The sequence below is a fragment of the Coregonus clupeaformis genome, chromosome 15 (genome assembly GCF_020615455.1).
Source record: "Coregonus clupeaformis isolate EN_2021a chromosome 15, ASM2061545v1, whole genome shotgun sequence".
Classification (NCBI taxonomy): Eukaryota; Metazoa; Chordata; class Actinopteri; order Salmoniformes; family Salmonidae; genus Coregonus; species Coregonus clupeaformis.
This window is the reverse complement of record NC_059206.1, coordinates 56761295-56774729: the sequence shown is the minus strand read 5'-3', so window position 1 is coordinate 56774729 and position 13435 is coordinate 56761295. Positions and strand designations below refer to the sequence as shown.

The window sequence follows — 13435 nt, the reverse complement described above, 5'->3', positions numbered from 1 at the left end:
AGGCTGGGATTTGCCTAGCAGTGATTTATAGATGGCCTGGAGCCAGTGGGTTTGGCGACGAATATGTAGTGAGGACCAGCCAACAAGAGCGTACAGGTCACAGTGGTGGGTATTATATGGGGCTTTGGAGACAAAACGGATGGCACTGTGATAGACTACATCCAATTTGCTGAGTAGAGTGTTGGAGGCTATTTTGTAAATGACATCGCCGAAGTCAAGGATCGGTAGGATAGTCAGTTTTACGAGGGCATGTTTGGCAGCATGAGTGAAGGAGGCTTTGTTGCGAAATAGGAAACCGATTCTAGATTTAACTTTGGATTGGAGATTCTTAATGTGAGTCTGGAAGGAGAGTTTACAGTCTAACCAGACACCTAGATATTTGTAGTTGTCCACATACTCTAGGTCAGACCCCGTCGAGAGTAGTGATTCTAGTCGGGTGGGCGGGTGCAAGCAGCGTTCGTTGAAGAGCATGCATTTAGTTTTACTAGTGTTCAAGAGCAGTTGGAGGCTACTGAAGGAGTGTTGTATGGAATTGAAGCTCGTTTGGAGGTTTGTTAACACAGTGTCCAATGAAGGGCCAGATGTATACAAAATGGTGTCGTCTGCGTAGAGGTGGATCTGAGAGTCACCAGCAGCAAGAGCGACGTCATTGATATACACAGAGAAAAGAGTCGGCCCAAGAATTGAACCCTGTGGCACCCCCATAGAGACTGCCATAGGTCCAGACAACAGGCCCTCCGATTTGACACATTGAACTCTATCTGAGAAGTAGTTGGTGAACCAGGCGAGGCAGTCATTTGAGAAACCAAGGCTATTTAGTCTGCCAATAAGAATGCGGTGGTTGAAGGAATGATGGATGGCGCTAAATACATGGAAATTATCCAGAGTCTTCCAGAGATTTGAGACTAGGACGGCGGTTCACCTTCCAGCAGGACAATGACCCTAAGCATACTGCTAAAACAACACTTGAGTGGTTTAAGGGGAAACATTTAAATGTCTTGGAATGGCCTAGTCAAAGTCCAGACCTCAATTCAATTGAGAATCTGTGGTATGACTTAAAGATTTCTGTACACCAGCGGAACCCATCCAACTTGAAGGAGCTGGAGCAGTTTTGCCTTGAAGAATGGGCAAAAATCCCAGTGCCAAGCTTATAGAGGCATACCCCAAGAGACTTGCAGCTGTAATTGCTGCAAAAGGTGGCTCTACAAAGTATTGACTTTGCGGGGGGTTGGTGAATAGTTATGCACGCTCAGGTTTTCCGTTTTTTTGTCTTATTTCTTGTTTTTTTCACAAGAAAAAATATTTTGCATCTTCAAAGTGGTAGGCATGTTGTGTAAATCAAGTGATACAACCCCCCAAAAAATCAATTTTAATTCCAGGTTGTAAGGCAACAAAAGAAAGTTAATACTTTCACAAGCCACTGTAGGAAAATTGCAATTGGCTCAGAACAAGGCAGCGCGGCTAACATTAATATGGCTCAAAGTGGAGGAGAGATTGACTTCATCACTACTTGTATTTATGAGAGGTATTGACATGTTGAATGCACCGAGCTGTCTGTTTGAACTACTGACGCACAGCTCGGACACCCATGCATACCCCACAAGACATGCCACAAGAGGTCTCTTCACAGTCCCCAAGTCGAGAACAAAATATGGGAGGAGCACAGTACTACATAGAGCCATGACTACGTGGAACTCTATTCCACATCAAGTAACTGATGCAAGCAGTACAATTAGATTTAAAAAACAGATAGAAATACACCTTATGGAACAGCGGGGACTGTGAAGCAACACAAACATAGGCACAGACACATGCATACACACACACGATAACATACGCATTATACACACACGTACACATGGATTTTGTAATGTAGATATGTGGTAGCGGTGGAGTAGGGGCCTGAGAGCACACAGCGTTTTGTGACATCTGTGAATGTATTTTAATGTTTTTAAAATTGTATAAACTGCCTTAATTTTGCTGGACCCAAGGAAGAGTAGCTGCTGACTTGGCAGGCCATGAAGGGTGATTCTGCTGTTGTGTGTAGCAAGTGGTTAATGCTTACAGTTTTCTGCGTCGGGCCTGTGTCTGGGGCGGGAAGGCCACTTTGAAAGTAACATGCTTAGAATCATAATGATGTCTGAGATTGAATTCTTTGCAAACAGCGACATTTTCGTCGCAAATAAGTCACACTGGCTTGGCATTGGAGAGAGATATAAGATGAATGCATATATCGCTGTCCATGCTTCCCTGAAACTTCGATTTTCATTGTCTACCTTTCTTTTGATACTTTTTGAGAGCGACATCTTGCTAGCAAGCTAACTGTTCTGAACTAATGTTGACGTAAAAAAACAAGTAGAGTAGACCTGTTTTTCTCCACCAATCAAAGCACAGAGAAATAGACAAAATTAATAATTTAATAGAGACTTCGTTGATTTTATGAGTGTAATCAGATCGAAATTATTAGGTTATTGTCATTGAATTATATACTAATCAGATGTGTTAAAAATGTTGTTCAATTTGTAGTGTAGGCCGAAATATGTACTGTATACTGTAACTTGTAAGTGGAACCATGAGGATCCTCCCAATATCACTCAATGGATTAATGAGGTCAGTTCTTGTATGCCACTAGAAAAAAGTACATATGACATGCGAGGTAGTGCACAGTCCTTTCATAAGACTTGGGATCCCTGGATAGAATACATCAAGTCATTATAAACATGTGATCATGGTTGTGTGTATGGTGTGTGATTTGAGGTAACATCTAGAATGGTTTGTTGGTATAATTATATGCAGCTGTTATTGTATTGTATGGTATAATACATACAGTATGTGCGATGTGCCTTCAGAAAGTATTCACACCCCACATTTTGTTGTGTTACAGCCTGAATTTAAAATTTATTAAATTGAGATTTCTTCTCGCTGGCCTACACACAATACCCCATAATGTCAAATTGGAATTAGGTTTTTAGAAATGTTTTGAAATTAATAAAAAATGAAAAGCTGAAATGTCTTGAGTGAATAAGTATTCAACCCCTTTGTTATGGAAAGCCTAAATAAGTTCAGGAGTAAAAATGTGCTTAACAAGTCACGTAATAAGTTGCATGGACTCACTCTATGTGCAATAACGGTGTTTAACATGACTTTTGAATGACTACCTCATCTCTGTATCCCACACATACAATGATCTGTAAGGTCCCTCAGTCGAGCAGTGAATTTCAAACACAGATTCAACCACAAAGACCAGGGAGGTTTTCCAAAGCCTCGCAAAGGGCACCTATTGGTAGATATGTAAAAAAAAAAAAAAAAAGCAGACATTGAATATCCCTTTGAACATGGTGAAGTTATTAATTACACATTGGATGGTTTATCAATACACCCAGTCACAACAAGGATACAGTTGCCGGAGAGGACGGAAACCGCTCAGGGATTTCACCATGAGGCCAATGGCGACTTTAAAACAGTTATAATACAAATATTCCAAAACATGCATGGCACTAAAGTAATACTGCTAAGAATGTGGCAAAGCAATTCACTTTTTGTCCTGAATACAAAGTGTCATTTTTAGGGCAAATCCAATACAACACATTACGGAGTACCACTCTCCATATTTTCAAGCATACTGGGGCTGCATCATGTTATGGTTATGCTTGTAATCGTTAAGGACTGGGGAGTTTTTCAGGATAAAAAAGAAACGGAATGAAGCTAAGCACAAGCAAAATCCTAGAGGAAAACCTGGCTCAGTCTGCATTCCACCAGACACTGGGAGATGAATTCGCCTTTCAGCTGGAAAATAACCTAAAACACAAGGCCACATCTACACTGGAGTTGCTTACCAAGAAGACAGTGAATGTTCCTGAGTGGCAGAGTTACAGTTTTGACTTAAATCTACTTGAAAATCTATGGCAAGACCTGAAAATGGTTGTCGAGCAATGATCAACAACCAATTTGACAGAGCTTGAATAATTTTTGAAAGAATAATGGGCAAATGTTGCACAATCCAAGTGTGGAAAGCTCTTAAAGACTCACAGCTGTAATCGCTGCCATAGGTGCTTCTACAAAGTATTGACTCAGGGGGGTGAATACTTATGAGATATTTCTGTATTTCATTTTCAATACATTTGCACAAAAAAAATCTAAAAACATGTTTTCATTTTGTCATTATGGAGTATTGTGTAAGAAATATTTCATGTGACGGTCAATAATTCAATTTTACAAGCACAGCAAATAAAAAAACTGAAAAACAAACAAAAACATATAGCAGAAAGTATCCACACCCCTTGACTTATTTCACATTTTGTTGTTTTACAGCCTGAATTCAAAATTGATTAAATCGATTTTTTCTCTCACCCATCTACACACCATGATTCATGAGCGGAAATAAAAGATCCCAGAAATGTTCCATACTCAGAAAAAGCTTATTCCTTTGCCAAGATAATCCATCCACCTGACAGGTGTGGCATACAGTGCATTCTGAAAGTATTCAGACCCCTTCCACATTTTGTTACGTTACAGCCTTATTCTAAAATGGATTAAATAAATTGTTTTCCTCATCAATCTACACACAATACCCATAATGACTAAGCAAAAACAGGTTTTCATTTTTTGTGTGCAAATGTATTAAAAATAAAAAAACAGAAATACCTTATTTACATAAGTATTCAGACCCTTGCTATGAGACTCGAAATTTAGCTCAGGTGCATCCTGTTTCCATTGATCATCCTTGAGATGTTTCTACAACTTGATTGGAGTCCACCTGTGGTAAATTCAATTGATTGGATATGATTTGGAAAGGCACACGCCTGGAAAGTATTCAGACCCCTTGACTTTTTCCACATTTTGTAACATTACAGCCTTATTCTAAAATTGATTAAATTGATTTTTTTCCTCTTCAATCTACACACAATACCCCACAATGACAAAGTAAAAAAATATTTTTAGAAATGTTTGCTACTTAATTACAAATAAAAAACTGAAATATCATATTTACGTAAGTATTCAGACCCTTTACTCTGTTGAAGCACCTTTGGCAGTGATTACAGCCTCGAGTCTTCTTGGGTATGACGCTACAAGCTTGGCACAGCTGTATTTGGGGAGTTTCTCCCATTCTTCTTTGCAGATCCTCTCAGGCTCTGTCAGGTTGGATGGGGAGCTTTGCTGCACAGCTATTTTCAGGTCTCTCCAGAGATGTTCCATCGGGTTCAACTCCAGGCTCTGGCTGGGCCACTCAAGGACATTCAGAGACTTGTCCTGAAGCCACTCCTGCATTGTCTTGGCTGTGTGCTTAGGGTTGTTGTCCTGTTGGAATGTGAACCTTCGCCCCAGTCTGAGGTCCTGAGCGCTCTGGAGCAGGTTTTCATCAAGGATCTCACTGTGCTTTGCTCCGTTCATCTTTCCCTCGATCCTTACTAGTCTCCCAGTCCCTGCTGCTGAATAACATCCCCACAGCATGATTCTGCCACCCCCATGCTTCACCGTAGGGATGGTGCCAGGTTTCCTCCAGACGTGACGCTTGGCATTCAGGCTAAAGAGTTCAATCTTGGTTTCATTAGTCCAGAGAATCTTGTTTCTCATGGTCAGAGTCCTTTAGGTGCCTTTTGGCAAACTCCAAGTGGGCTGTCATGTGCCTTTTACTGAGGAGTGGCTTCCATCTGGCCACTCTACCATAAAGGCCTGACTGGTGGAGTGCTGCAGAGATGGTTGTCCTTCTGGAAGGTTCTCCCATCTCCACAGAGGAACTCTAGAGCTCTGTCAGAGTGACCATCAGGTTATTGGTCACCTCCCTGATCAAGGCCCTTCTCCCCTGATTGCTCAGTTTGGCCGGGCGGCCAGCTCTAGGAAGAGTCTTGGTGGTTCTAAACTTCTTCCATTTAAGAATGATGGAGGCCACTGTATTCTTGGGGATCTTCAATGCGCTGTTTTTGCTCTGACATGCACCGTCAACTGTGGGACCACCAATCAGGCCTTTATGGGAGAGTGGCCAGACGGAAGACACTCCTCAGTAAAAGGCACATGACAGCCTTTGGTCTGATGAAACCAAGATTGAACTCTTTGGCCTGAATGCCAAGCGTCACGTCTGGAGGAAACCTGGCACCATCCCTATGGTGAAGCATGTTGGTGGCAACATCATGCTGTGGGGATTTTTTTCAGCGGCAGGGACTGGGAGACTAGTCAGGATCGAGGGAAAGATGAACGGAGCAAAGTACAGAGAGATCCTTGATGAAAATCTGCTCCAGAGCGCTCAGGACCTCAGACTCGGGTGAAGGTTCACCTTTCAACAGGACAATGACCCGAGGCACACAGGCTTGGGTCATTGTCCTAGCTGAAGCTATCTAGCAAAAAAATAGTTACCTAGTTTTTTTTAGCTAGGTAGCTTCAACTAGCGCTAGTCGGCTGTACCTGCTCCAAAGCTCTGGTATTTTTAATTATATCGCTTGTTCTCCATCTTCTTTTTATATAGTGAGCCAACATGTTTTCAGCACTTTTATTTCCATGACTGATCAAAACTCATTTTCTCATGCTCTCTCTTGTCTCTCTGCCGCAGTCATATAGAGAGCAATATGTTTGGACGATCAAATCACAATAAAATTGCAGTATTGAATCACAATACATATAGAATCATGAGAATCGCAATACATATCGTATCGGCACATAAGTATCGTGATAATATTGTATCCTGAGGTCCCTGGCAATTCCCAGCCCTACTTCTTTCAGTATTTATTCAATGCTACAGTAGATCACTAAAGGCCTTCCTTCCCACACTATACATCGGATTCAGTCTTTTACGAGTATTACATGTCACACTGTGCGATGTTAACAAATTCATATCTTTGATATCAACCTGGTCAGATTGTACGATTTGCTTCAGTTTTGTAGTCACATTCTGCGATTGGCTTTCGAAGCTATGTCAGCCGACGTAGGCTACATCAACTGCAATGGTGTATTTGAACTGCGCATGTGCCAGTGCCAGCAGCGCAAGCCTCCCTCTATGCTTATCCACAAATTAAGTGAGTTTGGAAAAATGGAAAGTATGCATCTTAGAAATAGTTTTCAAACACAAACTTTATGTCCGAATTCAGAATCAAATAGGCTTCCCAAAAATAACATGGTCGCTTTGATTGCCGATTTTGTGCATTTATCAAAATACCATCAGTTAGCCTGATTTCAGATGTGTCATGTAACAAGATTATTAAGGAAATCGTTCTTCTTGCATCAGCATGTAAACGTTTAAATCAAACTGTTATATTAATGTGACTATTCACAATAATCGTATAATTGTGTGCATACTCAGTGCCGGCCGTGTTCCTATTGGTCAGTCACCGGTATCGTCTCGTAACACCAGCCACACTACACGATAAAGGCTCAACATTTCTGACACTGCCAGTACTTTGTCGGAGCCTATGACTGCACATAGTGATACTAAAAAGTTAAGTATTTGGTCCCATAGTCATAGCACACAATGACTACATCAAGCTTGTGACTCTACAATTTAGTTGGATGCATTTTCTCTTTGTTTTGGCTGTGTTTCAGATTATTTAGAAATGAATGCTAAATAATGTAGTGTCATTTTGGAGTCACTTGTATTGTAAATAAGAATATAATATGTTTTTAAACACTTCTACATTAATGTGGATGTTACCATCAGTGGGCCTCCTGTAGCTCAGTTGGTAGAGCATGGCACTGGCAACGCCAGGGTTGTGGGTTCGATTTCCACGGGAGGCCAGAATGAAAAAATGTATGCACTCACTAACTGTAAGTCGCTCTGGATAAGAGTGTCTGCTAAATGACTAAAATGTAAATTACAGATAATCCTGAATGAATTGTGAATAATGATGAGTGAGATAGTCACAGACGTACAAATATCATACCCCAAGACATGCTTAACCTTTCACCATTACGATAACATGGGAAGTTAGCATTTTTTTTGGGGGGGGGTATGATATTTGTGCGTTTGTAACTTTCTCACTCATCATTATTCACGATTCATTCAGGATTATCTGTAATTTACATTTTAGTCATTTAGCAGACACTCTTATCCAGAGCGACTTACAGTTAGTGAGTGCATACATTTTTCATACTGGCCTCCCTAATCATGGTAGCATCCACATTCATGTATAAGTGTTTAGAAACATATTCTATTCTTATTTACAATAAAGGTGACTCCAAAATGACACAATACATTATTTACCATTAATTTATTATTAGTCACAAGCTTGATGTATACTTAACTTTTTACTACTTTAATACATATAAGTTCATTTGTCCCAATACTTTTGCTCCCCTAAAATGGAGGGACTATGTACAAAAAGTGCTGTAATGTCTAAACGGTTCACCCAATATGGATGAAAATACCCTCAAATTAAAGCTGACAGTCTGTACTTTACATTGTTTGATTTCAAATCCAAACTTTTGAAGTTTGGATTTGGTTTTCGCAATATTTCACTGTTTTCCGTTGAAAGATACAGACAGATGCAGAAGATCGCAATTAGCAATAAAAACAGGAAATACGATGTAAAGACTCCTACAGACAATCTTGCAAATCTAAATGTGTGTAGTAAGCACTTCATCGACGATGATGGGAACAAAACACAGAAGAAAACTCAAAGACACAGCTGTACCTTCTGTATTCACATAGATTGGATCTGGTGACGTGCCAAAATACAGAGGCGGTTTGAGAATAGAAAGCATCAAAGCGAGCGTGTGGAGGTGTGTAAACTAATCATTGCAGTTCGAGTTTATCTTATTGTGTTGTAGCCTAGGTGCTCTACCGGTTAGCATATGTTGAGGAGATAGATAATAGTGTCAATAATAATTTTGTCACCTTACATTGTAATAGACAGTAAATGTGTCATCTTACATTGCAGAATAGCCAGAATATAAATTAAAGGTCTTGTTACATTTTAATTACTTAGGATCAGGTCTACTCGCTTTTTTTCATAATCATAATCTCCCATGTCTGATGTGTTGGCTAACCATGGTTTATTTGCATGGCAACATTTCATGCTTTTAATAACTGTATAGCCTTGCGTGAAATACTATGTCCGGAGGAACCACCTGGGGTAGGCCTATTTGGTTTCATGTAGTCTGGTCTATTGTGTATTCGTAACCCCCACCTCCCCCTGAAGATAGTGGCCATGAGTATCCTAACAATAGAATTACCTTTAGCCCCATGGTCATAAAAAATGTATTACATATTATAAACATTGACGCCCCTCCAGTAGTTTTCTTCATCACTAGCAAGTATTTTGTCATCAGACATGTTTGTAGGTTGTTGTTTACTTCATATACAGTGGGGAAAAAAAGTATTTAGTCAGCCACCAATTGTGCAAGTTCTCCCACTTAAAAAGATGAGAGAGGCCTGTAATTTTCATCATAGGTACACGTCAACTATGACAGACAAATTTAGAAAACAAAATCCAGAAAATCACATTGTAGGATTTTTTATGAATTTATTTGCAAATTATGGTGGAAAATAAGTATTTGGTCACCTACAAACAAGCAAGATTTCTGGCTCTCACAGACCTGTAACTTCTTCTTTAAGAGGCTCCTCTGTCCTCCACTCGTTACCTGTATTAATGGCACCTGTTTCAACTTGTTATCAGTATAAAAGACACCTGTCCACAACCTCAAACAGTCACACTCCAAACTCCACTATGGCCAAGACCAAAGAGCTGTCAAAGGACACCAGAAACAAAATTGTAGACCTGCAACAGGCTGGGAAGACTGAATCTGCAATAGGTAAGCAGCTTGGTTTGAAGAAATCAACTGTGGGAGCAATTATTAGGAAATGGAAGACATACAAGACCACTGATAATCTCCCTCGATCTGAGGCTCCACGCAAGATCTCACCCCGTGGGGTCAAAATGATCACAAGAACGGTGAGCAAAAATCCCAGAACCACACGGGGGGACCTAGTGAATGACCTGCAGAGAGCTGGGACCAAAGTAACAAAGCCTACCATCAGTAACACACTACGCCGCCAGGGACTCAAATCCTGCTGCGCCAGACGTGTCCCCCTGCTTAAGCCAGTACATGTCCAGGCCCGTCTGAAGTGTGCTAGAGTGCATTTGGATGATCCAGAAGAGGATTGGGAGAATGTCATATGGTCAGATGAAACCAAAATATAACTTTTTGGTAAAAACTCAACTCGTCGTGTTTGGAGGACAAAGAATGCTGAGTTGCATCCAAAGAACACCATACCTACTGTGAAGCATGGGGGGTGGAAACATCATGCTTTGGGGCTGTTTTTCTGCAAAGGGACCAGGACGACTGATCCGTGTAAAGGAAAGAATGAATGGGGCCATGTATCGTGAATTTTTAAGTGAAAACCTCCTTCCATCAGCAAGGGCATTGAAGATGAAACGTGGCTGGGTCTTTCAGCCTGACAATGATCCCAAACACACCGCCCGGGCAACGAAGGAGTGGCTTCGTAAGAAGCATTTCAAGGTCCTGGAGTGGCCTAGCCAGTCTCCAGATCTCAACCCCATAGAAAATCTTTGGAGGGAGTTGAAAGTCCGTGTTGCCCAGCGACAGCCCCAAAACATCACTGCTCTAGAGGAGATCTGCATGGAGGAATGGGCCAAAATTGGGCCAGCAACAGTGTGTGAAAACCTTGTGAAGACTTACAGAAAACGTTTGACCTGTGTCATTGCCAACAAAGGGTATATAACAAAGTATTGAGAAACTTTTGTTATTGACCAAATACTTATTTTCCACCATAATTTGCAAATAAATTCATTAAAAATCCTACAATGTAATTTTCTGGATTATTTTTTCTCATTTTGTCTGTCATAGTTGACGTGTACCTATGATGAAAATTACAGGCCTCTCTCATCTTTTTAAGTGGGAGAACTTGCACAATTGGTGGCTGACTAAATACTTTTTTTCCCCACTGTAATAGATGCCATTTAGCAGACGCGTTTATCCAAAGCGACTTACAGTCATGCATGCATGCTGTCCTGAGAATCGAACCCACTACCCTGGTGTTACAAGCTCTATGCTCTACCAACTTGTCACGCCCTGACTTACGGAACTCTTGTATGTTGAGTCAGGATGTGGAGATCTATGTTATTATTTATATGTTTACATTCTAGGTATTGTGTTTCTATGTTTGGCCGTTTGTGATTCCCAATCAGAGGCAGCTGTCGCTCGTTGTCTCTGATTGGGGATCATACTTACGTAGCCTGTTTGCAATCATTAGTTGTGGGATCTTGTTCCGTGTATAGGCTTGTATTGTGTTTAGCCTGAGGACTTCACGTTACGTTGTTTTGTTCGTGTGTTTAGTTTATATAATAAACATGTATGCATTTCACGCTGCGCCTTGGTCTGACCCGTCCTTCAACGTCCGTGACAGAAGATCCCAGCAAACACGGACCAATCAGCGTGCCCAGGAGCAAACACCCTGGACACAGGTGGGGAAGATTTGGTCTTGGGAGGAGATATTTGTGGGGAAAGGACCCTGGGCGAAGGAGGAAGCCCAGGCAGGAGAGGAGCAACGGCAACACAGAAGGCGCCGGCCGAGGAGGAAGCCCGAGAGGCAGCCCCAAGAAAAACATTTGGGAGGGCTAAAGGGGTGGTCGGGGAGTGAGAGAGAAGAGCCCCGACCACTGCACCCGGTGGGTTTCCAGGTTGAGTCCCTACGACCATGGGAACAAGAGTGGGAACAGTTTTATATTGAGGAGTCGGAGGAAGACGACGATGAGTTTCTGTTCCCTAACTCGTGGGGGCTCCCAGAGGAGTCCTCACTGGAGGAGGATTGCCGAGAGAGAGAGAAGGATCGGATCTGCAGTGTAAGAGAGGAGGCCACCACATTACGGGGGCTCATAGCGAGAATAGAGCGGGAGAGCTCCATTCAAGAGGAGGCACTGCAGGAGGCTCGTAGGGAGAAGGAGGAAGTAGATGCACGGAGAGAGGAGCTGGTCAGGCAACATAAGAAGCGTGGGTTAATTGAGGAACCCATGTATGCAGAGATATGCACTGTATCGCCAGTGCGCATGCACAGCCCAGTGCGTTCTGTGCCAGCACCCCGCACGTGTCGTGCGAAAGTAGGCATCCAGCCAGGACGGGTTGTGCCGGCTCAACGCTCCTGGTCTCCAGTGCGCCTCCACGGTCCAGTATATCCTGCTCCTCGCACCAGACCAGTGGTGTGTGTTCCCAGTCCGGCCCGGCCCGTTCCTGTTCCTCGCACCAGGCCAGTGGTGCGTGTTCCCAGTCCGGTACGGCCAGTGCCTGCTCCCCGCACCAAGCCAGTGGTGCGTGTCGCCAGTCCGGCCCGGCCCGTTCCTGCTCCTCGCACCAGACCAGTGGTGCATGTTCCCAGTCCGGCCCGGCCTGTTCCTGTTCCTCGCACCAAGCCAGTGGTGTGTGTCCCCAGTCCGGCCCGGCCTGTTCCTGCTCCTCGCACCAGACCAGTGGTGCGTGTTCCCAGTCCAGCCCGGCCCGTTCCTGCTCCTCGCACCAGACCTGTGGTGCGTGTCTCCAGTCCGGCCCGGCCCGTTTCTGCTCCTCGCACCAGACCAGTGGTGCAAGTCCAGCTCCGGTCAGCGGATCGACTCCGGAACCAGAGCAGTCCGCTCCACGGGGGTCTAGTCCAGCTCCGGTCAGCAGCTCCACTCCGGGGCCAGAGCAGTCCGCTCCACCGGTGCCCAGTCCAGCTCCGGTCAGCGGCTCCAGTCCAGATCCAGACGTCAGCCCCTCTCCAGGTTCGGGGTCTCCGACACCAGGGCCCAGACAGGGCTTGGTGCATCGCGGGAGGATTGCCGATCCAGGCCCAGACGTCAGCCCCTCTCCAGGTTCGGGGTCTCCCACACCAGGGTCCAGACAGGGCTTGGTGCATCGTGGGAGGAAGGAGAGGGGAAGCAGCGCGCCGAGGTCCAGACCATACCAGGGGTGCAACGGGGAGGCTGAGAGAATGAGGTGGTCACGCCCGGAGCCGAATCCGCCTCCGAGGCGGAATGCCCACCTGGACCCTACCCTGTTATGTCAGGTTTGTGCGGTCGGAGTCCGCACCTTTGGGGGGGGGGTACTGTCACGCCCTGACTTATGGAACTCTTGTATGTTGAGTCAGGGTGTGGAGATATGTTATTATTTCTATGTTTACATTCTAGGTATTGTGTTTCTATGTTTGGCCGGGTGTGATTCCCAATCAGAGGCAGCTGTCGCTCGTTGTCTCTGATTGGGGATCATACTTAAGTAGCCTGTTTGCAATCATTAGTTGTGGGATCTTGTTCCGTATATAGGCTTGTATTGTGTTTAGCCTGAGGACTTCACGTTACGTTGTTTTGTTGGTGTGTTTAGTTTATATAATAAACATGTATGCATTTCACGCTGCGCCTTGGTCTGACCCATCCAGTCTGACAACTGAGCTACAAAGGACCACTAATCTGTAACGCTAGGCTACTGTCTTCACTTCTCCCTCAAATTTTTTTTGCATCTG

At 43.6% G+C, this 13435-nt stretch overlaps 1 non-coding gene across 1 annotated transcript; it reads left to right on the top strand.

The window, feature by feature from the left end:
• The first annotated feature begins 7647 nt into the window (after positions 1-7647).
• Positions 7648-7723, top strand: trnaa-ggc. Its single transcript has one exon. It is a non-coding gene; the product is annotated as a tRNA-Ala (tRNA).
• Positions 7724-13435: the final 5712 nt, after the last annotated feature.